The 17,238-nt window shown below is 37.5% G+C and overlaps 3 protein-coding genes and 3 long non-coding RNA genes across 16 annotated transcripts in view; 2 read left to right on the top strand and 4 right to left on the bottom strand.

Moving 5' to 3' along the window:
- Positions 1-17,238, top strand: part of LOC130694048 (vascular endothelial growth factor receptor 1-like) — an 81,301-nt gene that overhangs the window by 16,000 nt on the left and 48,063 nt on the right. The window lies entirely within an intron of this gene.
- LOC130694044 (uncharacterized) overlaps positions 1-17,238 on the bottom strand; it is a 73,745-nt gene that overhangs the window by 8,898 nt on the left and 47,609 nt on the right.
- The window catches only part of LOC130694050 (death-associated protein kinase 1-like), a 49,764-nt gene that overhangs the window by 2,824 nt on the left and 29,702 nt on the right, over positions 1-17,238 (bottom strand). The window lies entirely within an intron of this gene.
- Positions 1,189-7,624, top strand: LOC130694096 (uncharacterized). Of its 6 annotated transcripts, none has more exons than XR_009421227.1 (9): positions 1,189-1,504; positions 1,744-1,836; positions 1,912-2,100; positions 4,669-4,743; positions 4,809-4,926; positions 4,986-5,148; positions 5,209-5,393; positions 6,387-6,546; positions 6,641-7,624. It is a non-coding gene; the product is annotated as an uncharacterized LOC130694096 (long non-coding RNA). The 6 variants fall into 6 exon arrangements; XR_009421225.1 differs by having other exon boundaries at positions 4,510-4,743; XR_009421226.1 differs by having other exon boundaries at positions 1,912-4,743; positions 6,641-6,693; positions 7,384-7,624.
- Positions 11,112-11,578, bottom strand: LOC130694105 (uncharacterized). 3 transcript variants are annotated; one of them, XR_009001907.1, is made up of 3 exons: positions 11,461-11,578; positions 11,290-11,402; positions 11,112-11,237 (listed from the first exon to the last, which is right to left on the bottom strand). It is a non-coding gene; the product is annotated as an uncharacterized LOC130694105 (long non-coding RNA). The 3 variants fall into 3 exon arrangements; XR_009421317.1 differs by having other exon boundaries at positions 11,112-11,220; XR_009421318.1 differs by having other exon boundaries at positions 11,112-11,220; positions 11,290-11,397.
- Positions 14,326-15,737, bottom strand: LOC130694093 (uncharacterized). Of its 4 annotated transcripts, none has more exons than XR_009001879.1 (6): positions 15,636-15,737; positions 15,442-15,527; positions 15,308-15,388; positions 15,121-15,233; positions 14,764-15,054; positions 14,326-14,698 (listed from the first exon to the last, which is right to left on the bottom strand). It is a non-coding gene; the product is annotated as an uncharacterized LOC130694093 (long non-coding RNA). The 4 variants fall into 4 exon arrangements; XR_009001881.1 differs by having other exon boundaries at positions 14,764-14,792; XR_009001882.1 differs by having other exon boundaries at positions 15,308-15,382.

Raw genomic sequence — 17,238 nt, 5'->3', positions numbered from 1 at the left:
AAACAATATCATTCTAGTAAATCAAGTATTACTTAGCATGTTGATGGGGTTTCCTTCAACTATGCTGTCGGCAATTTCAATTTCATTTTCGATGGAACCGTAGAGATGTTCGCCGTTCAAGAATAGACTACCGAAAACTAGTCCCAGGGCAAAAACGTCGTGTTTGATGCCGTCTTCATAACTGATCTCATCTACGTTTTCCAAAAGTCTTGCCAATTGAAGCAACTCGGGGGCTAACCATGCCTTATTGGTTCTGATAAGACTGTTTTGCCTTACTTCACTAACACGTCTGATCAGTCCAAAATTTGTCCATTTGAGGGTTATCTCATCTTGGCCAGCAGGTCCCTCCGCAATCAGGACATTTTCTGGTTTGATGTCTCCATGAACTAAATTCTTTGAATGGATGTATGCGATACCAGAAGCTAATTGGAGCAAACCATCGATATGGTGTGGCATGCGTCCGTTGTAATTTTTGGCATCATCCGACTTCAAGAACAGCTGATCTAAAGTGACCAAACACGGGCCCAATTCATAGTACCTGGTAACACGATAAAAAAAACACAATAAAATCATTATTGATAGTGTATTCTGATTCAAAATAATAAGAAATATCCTACATATAGTCGTGGTCACTTTCACAGTGAAAAAGTTTGACGATGTTCGGATGATCCAACTTTAGTAAAGCTTCTACTTCTTCATTTTTTTGGACACGACGTACTGGAACTCTTTTCATTTCAACATCGCCAACTCCGAACTTTCCTTCAAACACTTGGCATAAAGCACCCGCCATATTTTCGATACTCACCAAATACAGGATAACTGAATAATTCCGCAATGTACAGTTTTCGAATGACGTTGTTGCAAGAGCTTCCTTATACATCTACGCAAATGACCAACGCCTTCGGTAGATAACGTTTATCGTGAACCACACAAAACTGTGTTAGCCATTGACCAGGTTTATCATTAGTGAAAACCGTTTCTTACACAACGATTCGATATCTCCAGAAAATAATGATGAATTTTTCAATCCTCAATAAGCATGGCATTACGTTTCCCATCACTGACTCTATATTATAAATTTAATAGCCCTGATCACCCCTTCCTTATTTTTATTATTTTATGCATTTATAAGTTTGGTGATTTTTGGATGCGAAATATTTCAATTTTTGGTTATAGATGTATTCATGAACTTTGTGATAAGTTATCTTTATCCAGTTATCACCGAAAAAGCGCTACTATTCGTAAGTGCCTCCCCCAACCCCCTTTACGCCTTTATTTGCTTGGCTCTTTTGTTTTGTTTTTACTTCTCCCCTTAGCAGAAGACGTATCCCGATTTAAATCAACTGACTTCGTTAATCGCGTTTTTACAAATGCACTGCATTAACCGGTTAACTATATTTCAACACATTGTTTTTATATTGTGGTCCATTTCTAGAATTTTTAACTATTCTTCAAAGAAATTGGCAGAAGTGTTAACCAGTCAATCGATTTTCAACATGTTAAGGTCAGTGGTATATCTGTGGCAGCTGACTGAGTGCAATAAAAAAATTTCAACTTATCAGCCAGGGTTTTTATGTTAGCCAAAAGAAATTCATTTGCAAATTGGCTAGTTTGTCTAATTAATTCATTGTTTTTGCACCCCCTGTAAATTAAATATGAGTTTGTCTTCAGTTGTTCTTACTTGTTTGGTACAGACAAATTTTTCAATTAAAATTTCTGTGTTCTTTCAATTTTTGATTCTAGGACGGAGATGAGACCTTTTGCCCAGTATGCACATACATTTGAACAGTGGAAGGAAGATGAATCTTGTGTGGAATCAGCTTAAGGACAAATTCAGTAAATATGGTTGCTTCTTTCCAGCAAATCTCATGTGATTGACGATGTTTGTAACTCATTCATTTCTATTGCCAGTATTTGCAGTTGTCTATGACCTTGAGGGGAAATAAGCCATTACATGTACAAGATCGACCATTGTATTGAAGAAAGTCTCAGGCTTTAATTTCATTCACTGAAGTAAACATTTAGGAAGAGTTGATATATCCACAAATTGCATGTGTGATTGAACTCAATTGGAACAGGATATCCACTTTAAACTTCCAGGTCAGTGGCTTTCATTTCAGTCTGTTCCTCTCATATTCATTTTAGCTGCCCAGAAATCTGGGGAGGAGAGGGCAGCCAGATAGAGAAAATAAGAAATTCTGACCCTTTGCTATTTGTTTCTTAGTTATCGTAGAATCTCGCCACCTTCATATGGCAAAGTGTAAAGCGTTCAATTCTGCATTGTCAACCCACTTGCGATTGTGTCTGATTTCTTTAGCAAGTGCAATCTAATTTGAACATCAAGTTAGTTTCGATTCTAGTTTAGCCGTGTCGTTTTGAAAACAGTTTCCAGCTCAATAAAGGCCAACAGAAATTGTGTGGACAAGCCTCAGAAGTGGAAGCTCGTCCAGGCAATTTCTTTGTTGTTTATTATGTCCTTCAAGACATGGTCGATAACAGAAAAATTGAATCAAGAAGAATTTTATTTGAAATCGCGATTCAAGCTCGAGTACATCAACATAGCAAATACGATTTGTCCCTACGTTAACATTCGTAGCTATTGGGTCAAGTCTTCCTCTAGGAAAACGCCGGTGAAATGAGTGAAACGGCGACCGTAGAGCAACACCTTGTCTGACATTTCAGAGATCTCCACCCAGACTTGATCGTTTTTGATCAAACCGAGTGTCGATTCGAGCGAAAACGTTTCGAACGTACCGCCCGTGTTGGTCGCGTGAGAATAGCCAGAGCCGATCCAATTGCCATTTTTGATCAAACTGATTTGAAAGCGATAGGAAGGCACGACGGGAGTCTCGTTGTACAGTCCGGGAGTCAGTTGCGTGTAAGGGAAATAGGCCACTCCCGAAATGGAGAAACTGTACTTGCCCGCTCGAGGTGCCACGAATTTGCCCGTTTGCAAATTCATGGCTCCTCCGACATTCAATTGCTCCACGTCGAACGCAATTGGGATGTTAGTTTCCATAAACGGACTGCTCCTCGTCACGTAGAAATAAGTGGACGCTGATTTCACATCAACGTAACCGATCCATTTTTGCATTTCTATTTAGAATTCGAATGGAGGGCTAGAATGAAAATGCAATTCAGAGATTTAATAATTATACCTTTTGCATTGGGATGAAAATTGCAGTAAACTGTTTCAACCGATCGAGTTCCCATAACGGAATACAATCCGCTAATTCGATGTCCAATGTGTTGCAAATCCGAACAAGATGTTGGCATTTTTCCAATGTCCGTCACGCCGCTAGTTCTCTCTATTTTCATTTCAATTCCCACAGTTTAAAACAAACAAGAATCGCATCGTAAATGTATCGTCAGACTTACCGTTTAACTTGATCGCTAAATCGTCCACGATGGCTTTTGTTTCTGCAAAAATCAAAGCGAAATGTTGCATGCAAATCGTCATCAAAAACTTTCTTAATTGAAGTCACGAGAAAGACTTGCGTACCGTGCAACTTGATCTCCACCTCGTCGCTGTGCCGTTCGTTTTGCAAGGAAATCACAATCGCATTTTGCTGTTGCATTTTCGATTCGAGGCCAATCACTTTCGTTTCTAAACGGACCATTTTAGCTTCCAAAACTTCTTTAATTTCAGCCTTCCCACCCAACCCCAAAAAAACGTAAATTTTCAATTTTATTCGATTAAAAAAAATTTATTTCACTTACGTAATTTTTCGCCAATTGTTGAACAGTTTCTTCGAAGGACTGGCCGTTCGCGTAAATTGTGCAAGCGAACAATAGCTAAAACAAATTAGGCCATTTTCTTTCTCTTCCTGTTTAGGCACAGCGCACTGTTGCAATCCTTTCTAGATGACGATCACTGTCGAATTGTCGTTTCTACTCACTGGAACACGTCAATACTGACAAGCAAAAAAAAAGAAAAGGGGGAGGGTTAAAAAAAAAAAGCCACTAGAATTTTGGATATCATTCACGTACCTCCCCCCTTCTGTTGGGGAGAGCTGCACTCCTTTTTGAGGTACAACTCAATTCATCACCTGGTATCGAAAGTTGTCGTAAAACTTTATGGCCATCTGGGCAAGCTCGGCGCTTGGTCGTTGGATCAATGATGGATGTTTGGAAACGAGTGAACGACACACGTCACGAACGCTTTTGGGGTTACAGTTTTCTAAAGGGTGAGTAAAAGATGACGAGCATTATGTTGTGGAATTCATTGCGCATTAAGAATCATGTGAATTTCAAGTTTTTGAGATCGTCGTTGGTGATTTGGGAAATAATGCGAGAGATTGCGGTTAGGGTGGGCTTAATTTTGCTAAATTTGATGTTACGTGTACTTGAATGGATTACAGAGAAGCGAGCCGTCTTTATAACTTATGGATGTACGTTAGAGTTGATTCCGATTTGCGATTCCTCACGAACAATAACAGCTTCTTAAAGGAATTTATGTTAACTGTGCATTGATTTTTTGTTAATTTTATTCTTGAAAATTGCATGTAGGTTTCTTTTGAGGGGACCGACATTCACGAGACTTTAGTCATGCATATGATACGATATAGACTGGGCTATATCGTATCGAAAGCACCAACTGTTGTATCGTTGATCGTTTGAATCATGTTAATCTATAAAGGGAAAAAGATTTATATTTTTCTGTTCCAGTATCTCCAACTGGACATCCTTTCTCTGCAGAGCTGCCTTCATTTCAATTTCATACATAAACTAAAAGGAACAAAGGTATTTAAGTTAGTTAATTATGGTTAAAAGAAAATCTATACAAATTTGTCTCTTATCTGTTTCAGTTGCTCCTTTACGATAAAGCCAGCCATCACACAAGATAATCACAAAGCCAAAATAAATGGGATGACGATAGTACATCACGTCATGTTGTACCAGCCCACTGGATTACCTTTTATTACGGTGTTATCGAATGATACAAGTTGTTTCACCAAGTTCACGAACCAGTACATTCTATGTAGGACTCGTACTAATCGATTTCCCCATCATATATCGATTTGGTAGTTGTTTCCATCCTCTCCACAGATTGTTCTGCACGTGAAGCAAATCGAGGATTTCTGATGGTATGTGTTTACTAATGGTTTTCGTGTTCAAACATTGGAACAACAGAATGCACACCTACATGTAATATTGTAATATCTAAACTATTTTAATAACCAACAGTAACTTGAACATTATTACTAGGATTTTGGACATTCATTGGACCACAAAACTTCCAGTAGTCCTAGAGAAAGTCTATTGAATGAATTTCTGTAAAAAAAAAATAACCAAAGAAGGTTATGAGGCTTAATTAACGATTGAGGTTGGAAAATTTTTCATACATTAGAATTAATGACTTGGAATCCCAGGAGCTGGAACCAGAAAACAAGGTATTCATATTTATAAAGTTAAAACACTCCTGTAATTTCATTGCAAATCCTAGAGCAAAAGTCTGTTCAGTTGATTTTTATAATTGTCCCAGCAAAGCTTTCATCCTAAAGGCTTGTTTTATTTTACATGGATAAGTAAATTTCCAAATTCTGTGTTGTTTTTACATGACAACCAAACAAAGTTTCATGACACTTTTTACACATATTTTATAATGATTCTACTTCTAAGCAAATAATACACACCTTGTATAGGCAGTCATTCTTGTCATGTTACATTTTATTAACTCCAAGTTAGCAAAGTAATTGCAGAGATTGATAGTGACAAAATAGATTACCTGGCCATTGCATATAAAAATATGACAAAGGAATACGGAATATCCAATACACAACTTGATCTTTTTCATTCAAATTTTCTAGTTGACTGTCAGGTTACATTGGCTTTTCAGTGCATGACCTCGTACGGGGAACTGTTTTCATAACATCCGGTCTTTGCATTGTATTACAGGTTCCTTTACTTTTTATAGAAGCTCAATACACATGAAATCCAAATACCAATCGAAATCGTAGGGTAGCAAAAGTTCCATGTAAGAAGTGCAATGAAAATCATCATTCGAGTTGTATTTTGTTATTTATCGGACAGGAAATTGGTATTCTAAACCCATCACGGGTGTGTGGGCTTCATTGCTTTCAAACATGGGTGTGCAGCTTCAATAAATCGTTTTATGTCCCACTTCTTGACAGTTAAAGTGGATGCTCCAAACCTGATGAAGCATCAATAGCAGACGGGAGGGACACCTCATGGTCACGTGCTTTCCGACAACAGGACTACAGGCAATGATATGTTTGACATCCAAACCAACAGAATCATGCATGCATAAATACTTAAGGAAATATTACATATCTGTTCTCTATTTTCTTGCAAAAATAAGAGGACTTTGAAGAGCTTTATTAAATATTTTAAAAGAAATCTTTTAAAGTTAATTTTTTGGTAAGGTTTGAAGCAATTAGGCAACGTGTAATTTGTATGAAAAAAGGAGAAGGGGTAACAAAAAAAAAGTATATAAAGCCGTCTGAATACTATGTTTGAACATGCAGCATCTTGATGGTGTCTATTTCATTGAAGAGGATTGTCCAATCATGACTCTGAATACAGGTTTAAACACTGTTTATAATTGTTTCCTTTTCTAGTTAGATGTAAAAATTTTGAAGATTATGTATTAATTGTTAATATATGTAATCATTTATAGATGTGATGGAGTTCCTGATTGTGGAGAAGTTCACGCTCCAGACTTCTTGAGTGGTAAAGCCTATCTTGTAAATTTATGTTATATATAAAGTATAGTTATTGTTTTATGTATTAAAATTGATATTAATGTAAAGCCACAGATTTTATTCCTAATTGTCTACAACACAGCTGGTATGTTGTGTTTTTGTGTGGTAAGATTCAGTTCATTTTTCAGGTGGATGTGTTTCGTTTAGGCTGGGTGAGTGGCAAGCTTTATTTTGTTCGTAGTTGATATGAGTCACTTATTTTAAGTTTAAAATGTAGTGCACTGTTGTTGGGTGTTAGTAAGACATAATTTTTTTCCAGTTTCTTGTCTCTTCTTCTGCAGAGTTGAGATTGTGGTAATTACATACACTTGTTGGTTTTATGCCACATATCCTTGAATGATAGATTTATATGGTGCACCTGTTGCATGCAGTGGCTCTGTAATAAGGCTGTGGGGCTAGTTTCTATTTCTATTCTATATTATTCTATTTCTTAAATGGTTAGCATGAGACGTTGGCGCTAGCCGCATTGCTAAATTTCCATGGGTGGGTTGGATCAGGTAATTTATGGATTGTACGGTTTTTGAGCTGTGATGTTTTAAGCATATGACTGACAGTCCATGAGGCTATGATGTCAATCAGGATACTGAGCTCTTATTAATGCCGTGTTTTTATTACCATTTGAATGAATAGTCGTTGTATTTTTCACGTGTCGTTCCAGGTTTTTTAAACAAGTGGTTGCGTGGACATTTCATGGCACTGTTCATACCAAATTGGCCGCGATGTTGCATCGAGCAGCCTTCATCGATTTGTCCCAATAATTTTGGATGTCAAAGCTTCTCGAATTTCATCCTGATAGGAACAGTGATGTAATGTAACTCCAGAGCCTCCAATCGATTGTCTCTGTTTTCCAGTTGCAATATTTTACTCTCCAAAAGTGAAATAATTTCAGTCTTGACAGAATGATGAATAAAATGTTTTGTTTTTTTTAAAGAAAAGAAATTAAAAATAGGAAAGTAGTTTTAAATAACGAGACTGTTTTTTAGAGATACGGTCTTATTTTTTATGATTATGGGGCATGTTACCCGTGGCGTTCGTAGTGGGAGTTTTTGGAACAATGGGAAACATCATAGAGAAACGGGCTTATTTTTCGCAGTTATGGGTCACGTTACCCGTGGCGTTCGTAGCGGGATTTTTGAAACTACAGAAAACGCATGATATAAACGCAAAGTATAAATTACAGAAATTTATTACAGGAATATGCGAATTTTGGCATGAAATACATTTTAAATAACGACTGTTTTTTAGAGATACGGTCTTTTTTTAACGATTATGAGGCACGTTACCCGTAGCGTTCGTAGCGGGAGTTTTTGGTACCATTCTAAAATTCATATTGCCTTTAGTCAGAAATCAGCACATAGGTTGTCACATAACCGATTGGTATCAAAATATACAAAGAATGAACTACATAAGCTTTATCTGAACAATCCGACAATTTGCCGTTTCTTGTCTTCCAGTGCAGTGAACTTCATTTGGCTATGCTATATTAAGTTGATCATGTTTTTTCTATCCTCATTCAATATTGCTTTTGAATTAATTTATTTACCTTTTCTTTCCTTTTGATTGCTCTAATGGTTGTATGTGATAAGAACACCAATCGCTGGAAGCCAAGATGGACGGCCAGACGACAGGAAACATACATAAATGACCAGGTCACCACATTGGATTGCCCTTTTGTAATGAAATGCAGTCCCAGCATCTTCTGAAACAGTACTTGCACCTTACAGAAAATATGTGAAGCCTATATATATATGAGAATAGTTAATACGAGGTTTAACATCTTGCAATAAACTTAATCTCGCTGACTGTATACAGCTTGTCATCACTTGTTTTCAGTGTAGTATCACACACTATTAGCATTTCGCTCCTGCTAGGCCAATAGTTAAAGAAAAAACTTGTCCAAATCTTTTGTCATATTCCAATCCAGGCAAACAGACTTGTGTGCCTGTCAGCAAGTCTCTGCAAGAAAGAAGGAACCACATTTACAGGGTCTTACACAATTTGGTATAGAACTAATGTATCAGGAAATAGATAAAAAAATTCACATACCTGATCATAATTCAAGGTATTAGGTAAAAATCATTCGTTCTGTATATCAGATTTATATGAACTACTAGTCTGATTCTTTTCTTTGTGTGGTTCATATTCTCAAGTTATTCCTTACTTCCGAATTATTTCCGGAAAATTTGCATAAAAGGAAGTAAGGAAGTCCAAATACAAAATCAACTCTTATGAGGGTGACGAAATATTCCGAATACCTATTTTATAAGGTTTTAACAAACATTTGTCGTGTCGGATTAAAACCTAGAAAATTGAATGCGACCGTCGTCTGCTATGTCTGCCATTAGCTACGTCAACATGCAAAACTTTTTGCTCTCTTGATTTTTTAAGTTTTCCCGTGGTTTTGTGCATCTATAGTAACAAGTAAGTACCATATGATCATTTAACTTTTTAGGTGTCACAATTTTGCTTTATTATTAGAATTCGAAAGTTGATGTTTGTTATGTTAACAAGCTATGACAACTTGAGCATGGAAAGCTAGCAAGTCAATGCTGGGACTGTGCTTTGGAAAGTGCAATCTTCAGATTTTTCTAGGGTTAAATGTCTCCCAATTCTTTTTCGAAGAATAGCAGAAACGTTATTAGTATAGTTTAAGTAAGAGTATTAATTTGCAATGAGCTTCTCAATAGAATTGTAAGTAGACTCAAAAGTATTGGCTGAATCATTTCAAGCTCAAGCCCACTAGTTGAGCTGGTACTGTTTAAGATATCTCTCTTTCTTCATGTATATCTAGAGAACTAAATGTTTTATTATCCTTTTTCACCTTTGTTTTCAATGTTTGTGACTTCTGGGTGCGCTAGGCATTTCTTTGTTTGAACTCCTTCAACCTTCATTCAACAAGCATAGCTTTATAACACAACTGTTTGCGTCCAGCTCTTGTTGAAAGGAGATTGAAGTTAAAAGATTGCCATGCAGTTGATGTTTTTCTTTAAGTATGGAAGGCCATGTCTTAGAAGTAGAACCCCCTAACTTAAGTCTATTTCATCATTACGGTCCTATTAACCAGGAAATCACCTGAGCTAGTTTTTGTTATCAAACTTGTGCCATTTTGACACCCCAGTTAACCATAACCGGACTTTCATCTCTTTTTTTTACCAAGTATCATGTGGTTCTCGAATCTGATTTGTTTATCATCTGTTACCCAGGGCATATAAGAACAATTTTCCTGGTAGCCGCTTCATCCCTCGCCTTTGCCATCGTCTCGTCGCCGCCTTTGCCTGTGCCATCGTCTCGTCGCCGTCTTCGCCTCTGCCATCATCGCGTCGCCGTCTTCGCCCCTGCCATCATCGCGTCGCCGTCTTCGCCCCGCCTCGCCATCGCCATCGCCATCGCCATCGCCATCGCCATCGCCATCGCCATCGCCATCGCCATCGCCATCGCCATCGCCATAACCATCGCCATCGCCAGAGCCATCGCCATCGCCAGAGCCATCGCCATCGCCATCGCCATCGCCTTCGCCTTCGCCATCGCCTTCACCATCGCCATCGTCTCATCCAAGCCTTCGCCGTCATCTCATCGCCGTCTTCCCCATCGCCCCTCATGGAAAAATCGACCGAAAAAAGATGTAGCTCAGCCGATAGCCCGCGGCGATGGCGGCGTTCATCGTGGATCGTCACCTTGGTATCATTTTATTTTGCAGTGTTTTGTGTATTTGAGTTAACCTGTTGGCTGCCACCCCGCTTGAGTCCCATTTTTTTTGTAGCTTTAGGGAACCGGGGCGCTGTTCTGCCTCATGGTTTCTATACCATGGGGTGGGACAGTCGCCAATGCGCCTAAAGGCACAAGGCCTTGTGTCTTTAGGCGCATAGTAGGCAATGCACCAGCAGGGCCTCTCTTTGTCGGTACGGCGATAGTTTACCTGGGGTGTGCATTCCCGAAATGGTTTCTATCACCGTGCCAGCCCGGGGACTTGTCTTCGGACAAGTCCCCTTTGGTCGGCGATCCTTAAGACGTTCGACGTAGCGACTGTAGTTTCAGCAACCTAAAGGGTTGCTAGGCCTGGCAGCCAACAGGTTAACTCAATGTGTGTATTTATGTATGTATGTATTTATTTGTATATGTATGTTATGTAAAACAGTGGTGGAATTGATGGGAGGAGGTGGGACAATAAAAACTATTTTCAAATTATTTATTTTTCTTGTATTTTTTGTCTTAGTTGAGTTATTCAAAAACAGAAGCTAAACTTAACTTGGACTTGGTAGAAAAAATCAAGTAAAGCCATAACCGTCAAACACAAAAAGACGTTTTCTAAACCCACATTTTCAGTGTCCTTCACAACGTGACACATTTGACCGGCCAGTAACGAACAATGATAAGACCAAAATCATGTTGAACTGAAAATCTTTTATTTACACTAAAAAAAAGACATTCACAGCATTCCCTTCTGCCACGGACCACCTCTGCAGCCCACACAGCAAACCAGGTACATCCTGAAGATCTAGAAATAGTTCATAACTAAAACTGTTCACGATAACTTGTAACAACATCTGATAGAATTGAGTTGAACCTGTTGGTCTCTAGAAGATTTAGATTGTCAAGCTCCTTTGGTACGAAGGAGGGCGTATTTGCCAAACGGAGATAACAAGCGTGGTAAAGTCGAGCCCTGCTCCTCGTCCTTCTCTAGAAAATTTTTAATGAATGGTGCAATAACACTTGATGTAAATATTTGCCATAATACCTTTCACAAGTTTCCTTGGAATTCATTCACAGGACCCAGATTTAAGAAAAACACGATATCGGTGGTGAAATTTTCAAGAAGGAAGACGTCCATTTTAGCTCCCATCCTGAAATCCAACGCCAAGCGAAATGAAACGGCTGACAGAACAGCTGACAGAACAGCTGTGAACGCCATGAAAATGAATTGTTATTTCGCCGCTAGATGTCTCGAAAATATTCAGAACAATATGATCGTGCAGAACACTTCATTACATGTGATTGTATGGGTTAACCGTAAAGCGTTAGCGAGGAAAAGCAAAGTTCTGGGGTTCAAATCTCAGTGCAGGTTTAATTGAGTGATGTATTTGACACAACACAATTTTATATTAGGAATACCATTTTCCTTCACATCAGTGGCTGTATACAGGTCCTGTCACTAAAGTTTTGTGACTCATGGCTCAATGGTTGAGCTTCGGCTTAGAATGTCGAAAGTGTATGGTTCTAGCCCGTGGAGAGTCAAGTCTATCGATATTAGCAAATAATTCAAAAAATAAGCAGTTGAAAAGTAGAAATTGAATAATCGTCATATAATTTTCTTTCACTTCATTATTTCTAATGTAAGTTCCACTAGTCCTCCAAATGAAAAAAACCAATATTGTGTAACCAGCATTCATGTGATCCATGGCTCAATGGTTGAGCATCAGCTCTAGATGCCAACTAGCCAGTGTTCAAATCTCTACCACTGTGGAAATGACATTACCTATCTGTGGACAACCAATTTAATAATTAAATCGATATACTGTCAATTGTTATTGCAAGTCCAAAGACACGCACAACAATATTATTACAAGTGCAAATAGGTTTCCTTCAAAACACATGGAAAAATAGTTTACTCATTTACAAGACTCATGGCTCTATGGATGAGCATCGGCGTCGCACGCCAGAAATCAAAAGTTCAATCCCTAAAGAGTCTAAATAAAATTAAACAAATATATATAATTTAAAATATCAAGACTGATGTACAATGCATGTATACTATTCAATATCATTACTGCACTACAAGTTGCAGAATCTCCATGAAGTGAGATTAAAATACATCGTCAATAACTATGAAGTTGTATAACAACGTAATATTCGCTCTTGATTGGGTATGTATAAATCGTATATAAATATACAACAAACATTAATAAATAAACAAGCTAACACCGAGTCAACAAAGAAAAAGATGTTTTTCAAAAATTTCGTTTAAAAAAGTTTTTTATTGACAATTCTCCTCACAATACAATTATTTTTGCAACTTTAAAAAGGCACAATATCCCTTTCAAAAGTTGCCGTCAACCCAGGCAGGGGGAGACACTGCCTTGTTGACCCACCGGGGAGATTACCCGGTGATTGGCTAAGAGAAGCCGGAAGAAGAGCCGAAGATTTGGAACATTTTTACAGGAGCGATTAACCTTTAATTCGGATTTGTGGGCAGCCACGTCGCCCTCCGTGAACACATCATCGGACTACGCGGCACCCCACGTCGCCCTCCGTGAACACATCATCGGACTACGCGGCACCCCACGTCCCCTTTCCGGCCAGAGCCCTCCAAACCTCGGTATATGTTGTTTTTAAATATACCGTACAGTAGGGGCATGACCCCCTACGGGCTTATTATGAGTCAAGGGGAAACGGGGCTACGGAAAGGAAGGGAGCCCAGATATGCACTTCAATTTTTTTAAATATTAAATACCGTTTTTAAATGAGAACGTGAATAAAGTATGGAAATTCCATGTAGTGTATCCAATCATAATACTTCATTCAGTACCTTGCCCCAAACAAGGAACCTTCTCAGATGATTAATCTATAAGACAATAAAACTCCATTAAGCATAAAAACTCTTTTCATATATATATTTCATACCTTATATGATTCGTGAATTGATTGCTTAGCATATTCTTCTGGCAGAAGCTTCGGAAGAGACAACTGGAAATGATAACATACTTGATATATACACGTACAACACGACAAATCCCATTGGAGCTTGCATTGTTGATAGACATGTTCCCAGAATGAACAAAATCCTTTCCCATTGAACAGGAAAGAGTTAGGTAGATAATACACAATTATATAAAAGCTTTATTTTTACTTACAAGTAAATTTTAAGAAAAAGAAATTTATCCTTGAAATGTTAGTGAATACGAACATAATCTGTTAATGTAACACCTGTAACATCAAACCTGAATCTCATTCAAAAACTAAAATTCCAATTAGACAACCAAATAGCAAACTCAGAACAAATAAGGATAATATAGGCTGTCATTTGTAATTAGGCAATCATTTCACTCATCCTCAAGTCAAGATAAATTTAATAAGAAACAAACCCTACCTGAAGTTGGAATGTGATTGACGTATCATGAAAATTTACACCTATAATTGCCATAATCCGATACTGATTTTTGCCAGTACATCAGGAAACCTTTAAGAATTTCCTATAGGATTTGACAATTTGATCAATATCACCCCACAACAAATGTCATCCATATTCGAGCTCGAGTTAGATATCTCTCCTTTCTTCTACAATGTTCTTCACCCTTAACAAATGTAAACTCATTTTAGCTACCTACTCTTAATATCATTGTTTACACAAAGTTAAAGCAGAAAAGACATGAACACAAAAGGAATTACCACTCAAATTAAACCAAAGCTAGAAAAAATTGAGGACAACCAGAAACGCACGCAGTACAAGACACTCACTGATCATTACATCAATTCAATACCTTTCTCAAATACTTTTTCCCCTTGTTGCTACTTAATTAAGATAGCTTTAGGATAACAGTTATTAAATTCAACTGGAATTCTTACTTCCTTTTAACTGATAGAAGTATGTTCTCTTTCTTGTACAGATGGGTACCACAATAAAAATCACTTTTTCTAGTCATCTCAAGCAAAATGTATTTAGATTTGTTACCTTGCAGTTCAGAATGACTACATTTTCTCCACAATGTAGTCGAATAAATTATTAGCTTTAGATCAGTAATCAATTTCCAGAATTCCGATAAAAGGTATGCCAGTTCTGTGCTGAGCACGCAAGTCGCTACTGCACCTTCTCAAACAAAATGGCCACTGAAATTAGCGACTTAAATTCCCCCCTCATACCCAGCCTGTTCTGTTGTAGCATCCATCGAAAATTTTCTACAACTGTCGAACTGCTGATTTTCGGACAAAAGAACGTCAAAGGACTGTTACCAACATGGATTTCCGTTTACCTCGTAAACCTACACAAGAAAAGGCAAATTAAAATAATTTACAGCAGACAAATCACAATAATTCATTTTTTTACCATTCAGTTAATCCAAGTTTTTATATTTACTGTAAAATGTTTAAAAAAAAGAAACTCAATATAGGTAGTCTGCTTGCCTTCCAGTTACTGCAACACATCAAAACTATGTTGACTTTACGAAGCTAACGGGCATTCTTTTCGTTAACGATCTATCCCCCCGTTGAATGATTGCATCAAGATACCACCCTTCAGTGAACAATTCTAATATACATAATTGCGGTTATAATTATACATATTCTAATATATATAGTTGCAAATGAACCAATCCATCCAAAGATAAATTAGACCTTACTACGAATAAATAAGAAAAAATTGAAATTAATAACAATATCAAAACACGATTGGTGTAGTACCTACTTTCAACACATTCACTGCTATGGTGCTTATGTTGGGCATCTTCAATAATCTGCTGAGCCGGCCTTGTCCAGTTGACAAGCCCAGGAACGAACACATGCCTTCATATCTGAACACTAAAAACAATATTGGAAATTAATATCTTAGAAAAGAGAAACACAGCAACAGTTCAAATGAAATATAACATTACTGAAACACAAGGGTGGTAGAAGATCTCAATCCACCATTCCAGCCAACGACAATGATGATTCATGGGGAGATTGACCTGAACCTACAGAAATAATAACACGTGCATGAAGAACTTTACACCCATTCACTTACGACCTTTATTGAACGTTGACCATGCTTTGCAGAGAAACCATTTTACGTTCAGGCAGTTTTAGGCGGGAAGTTCACAGATAACGCAAGTGCTTTTCGTCCAACACATTTAGAAAGTTAACAAAATTAACTATTGGCTTTAAATTTATAAATGATATTGCACTTAACGACTAGCTAACACCTTTAATGTAACAAATTACCAGATAGTTTTCCTGATTCCAAAGTGGGGAAGCCGAAAGTCGCTTTTGCAGGACCAGGACAATGTCCAGAACGCGTGTCAGCCATTAGCGAGTGATGGTTCTTCACTGAGATTTCAATACTCTCCCTAGCTAAGAAAGTAACCGTGCCGGATGTCGCCATTTTTGGACTATTTAGAAGGAAGGGGAAAATGTTGCCAGATGTCAGCGAATATTTGTTTCATTTTTATTCAAATTTACAAAATATCTTCAATACGTAATTACGTATACATTAATATTTATCTAGATTATAGAAATTTTGTAAATCCAACGCCATAAGAAAAATGTGCTTTACGTACGAGAACGTTAAAACTTAAAAATCTGACAGCGTCGAGTATGACTAGTCTGTGGTGTAGGGTGCTAAACTTGTCAACAAATCTTGTGAATCCGAAAAGTGAATTGAATATTCATCTGAAATTATAATAGGGATTTTAGCCTAGAAGAACAGTACTTTCCACAGACTGGCCTCAGCATATTATGACTTTGCTGGACACGAAGGCTTCATTTGAACAGTTAAACCTTTGTTGGTATTTGTAATCGTCACTCAGAGGGGGTTAATAAACAATTAACCGTTAAAGAACAACGGGTTTGCAGAGATTTGTACCACTGGCTTTTGAAGCACTTGCTTACCAAGTAGCTAACTGTGAAATTTTGTAAATGTTATTCTATCACATTATCGGTCGGGACGTATTTGAAGGACATTCGGGAAACACTTTTTCTTTACTCATTACAATCATTTTAATGTTTTAAGACATACACTCAATATTTCAAAATATTTTTATTACTACCTGTTTTGATGTATAATTGCTACATATTTTTACACTCTACCACCTTGTTTGGCTCATGTAGAAACAGATCACCGTAACGTGCATTCAACAGTAACATACTGCCTTGCTGTGCATAGTCACATATTTACTGACTAGTTCAAAACAAGCGCGATCAAGTGATCATGTCGATGACATTTAAATAGAAGAACTTTGGATTATTGTAATATTTAAATTGGATTGTTGTGTGTCGTCTAAATTGTGTTGCAAGCTGAAAGTGGTAGCCATGAATCTTATTCTCATTGAATTTTGTAGAAGGTAAATTCTACACTGGAAAATTTTTGCATCGATCACGAAGTTCGCCCGTCAAGCGATGCGTGATCCCAAATATCTGGTACGCTTAGAATTTAGTCATATTATTTGAGTAAACTTAAGTAAATGTCAAAGCAACACGATTAAATATCGTTTTAAAAAACGTTTGAAAGTCAGTAAGTTTTCCTTGCCACGTATCTCCCTGTTAAAAACAAGGCAACGTGAAAGAAGAGAACGAAAGACGCGATTAATTCCAGAAAAAGGAGAACAGAATGCTGATGGTGAGGATCGATGACGGGCTATTCTCGATTTATGGAATAGTTTGACAACGGCCTTGAGACTTGCTTTCGCCATCTGGAAAATACGCTGCAACTAAGAAGAAATGACGTTTGCGTTATGTCTCGTAGATAAGATCTGATAAATGGATTCTCAAGTTACTACTGCAACTGACCGCTTTTTTTTAATGAATGTCGTTTCAAAACACCATCTAG

This window comes from Daphnia carinata, chromosome 6 (assembly GCF_022539665.2).
Source record: "Daphnia carinata strain CSIRO-1 chromosome 6, CSIRO_AGI_Dcar_HiC_V3, whole genome shotgun sequence".
Lineage (NCBI taxonomy): Eukaryota > Metazoa > Arthropoda > Branchiopoda > Diplostraca > Daphniidae > Daphnia > Daphnia carinata.
Note: the sequence above shows the minus strand (reverse complement) of the source record. Positions and strands in the feature narration are given on the sequence as shown.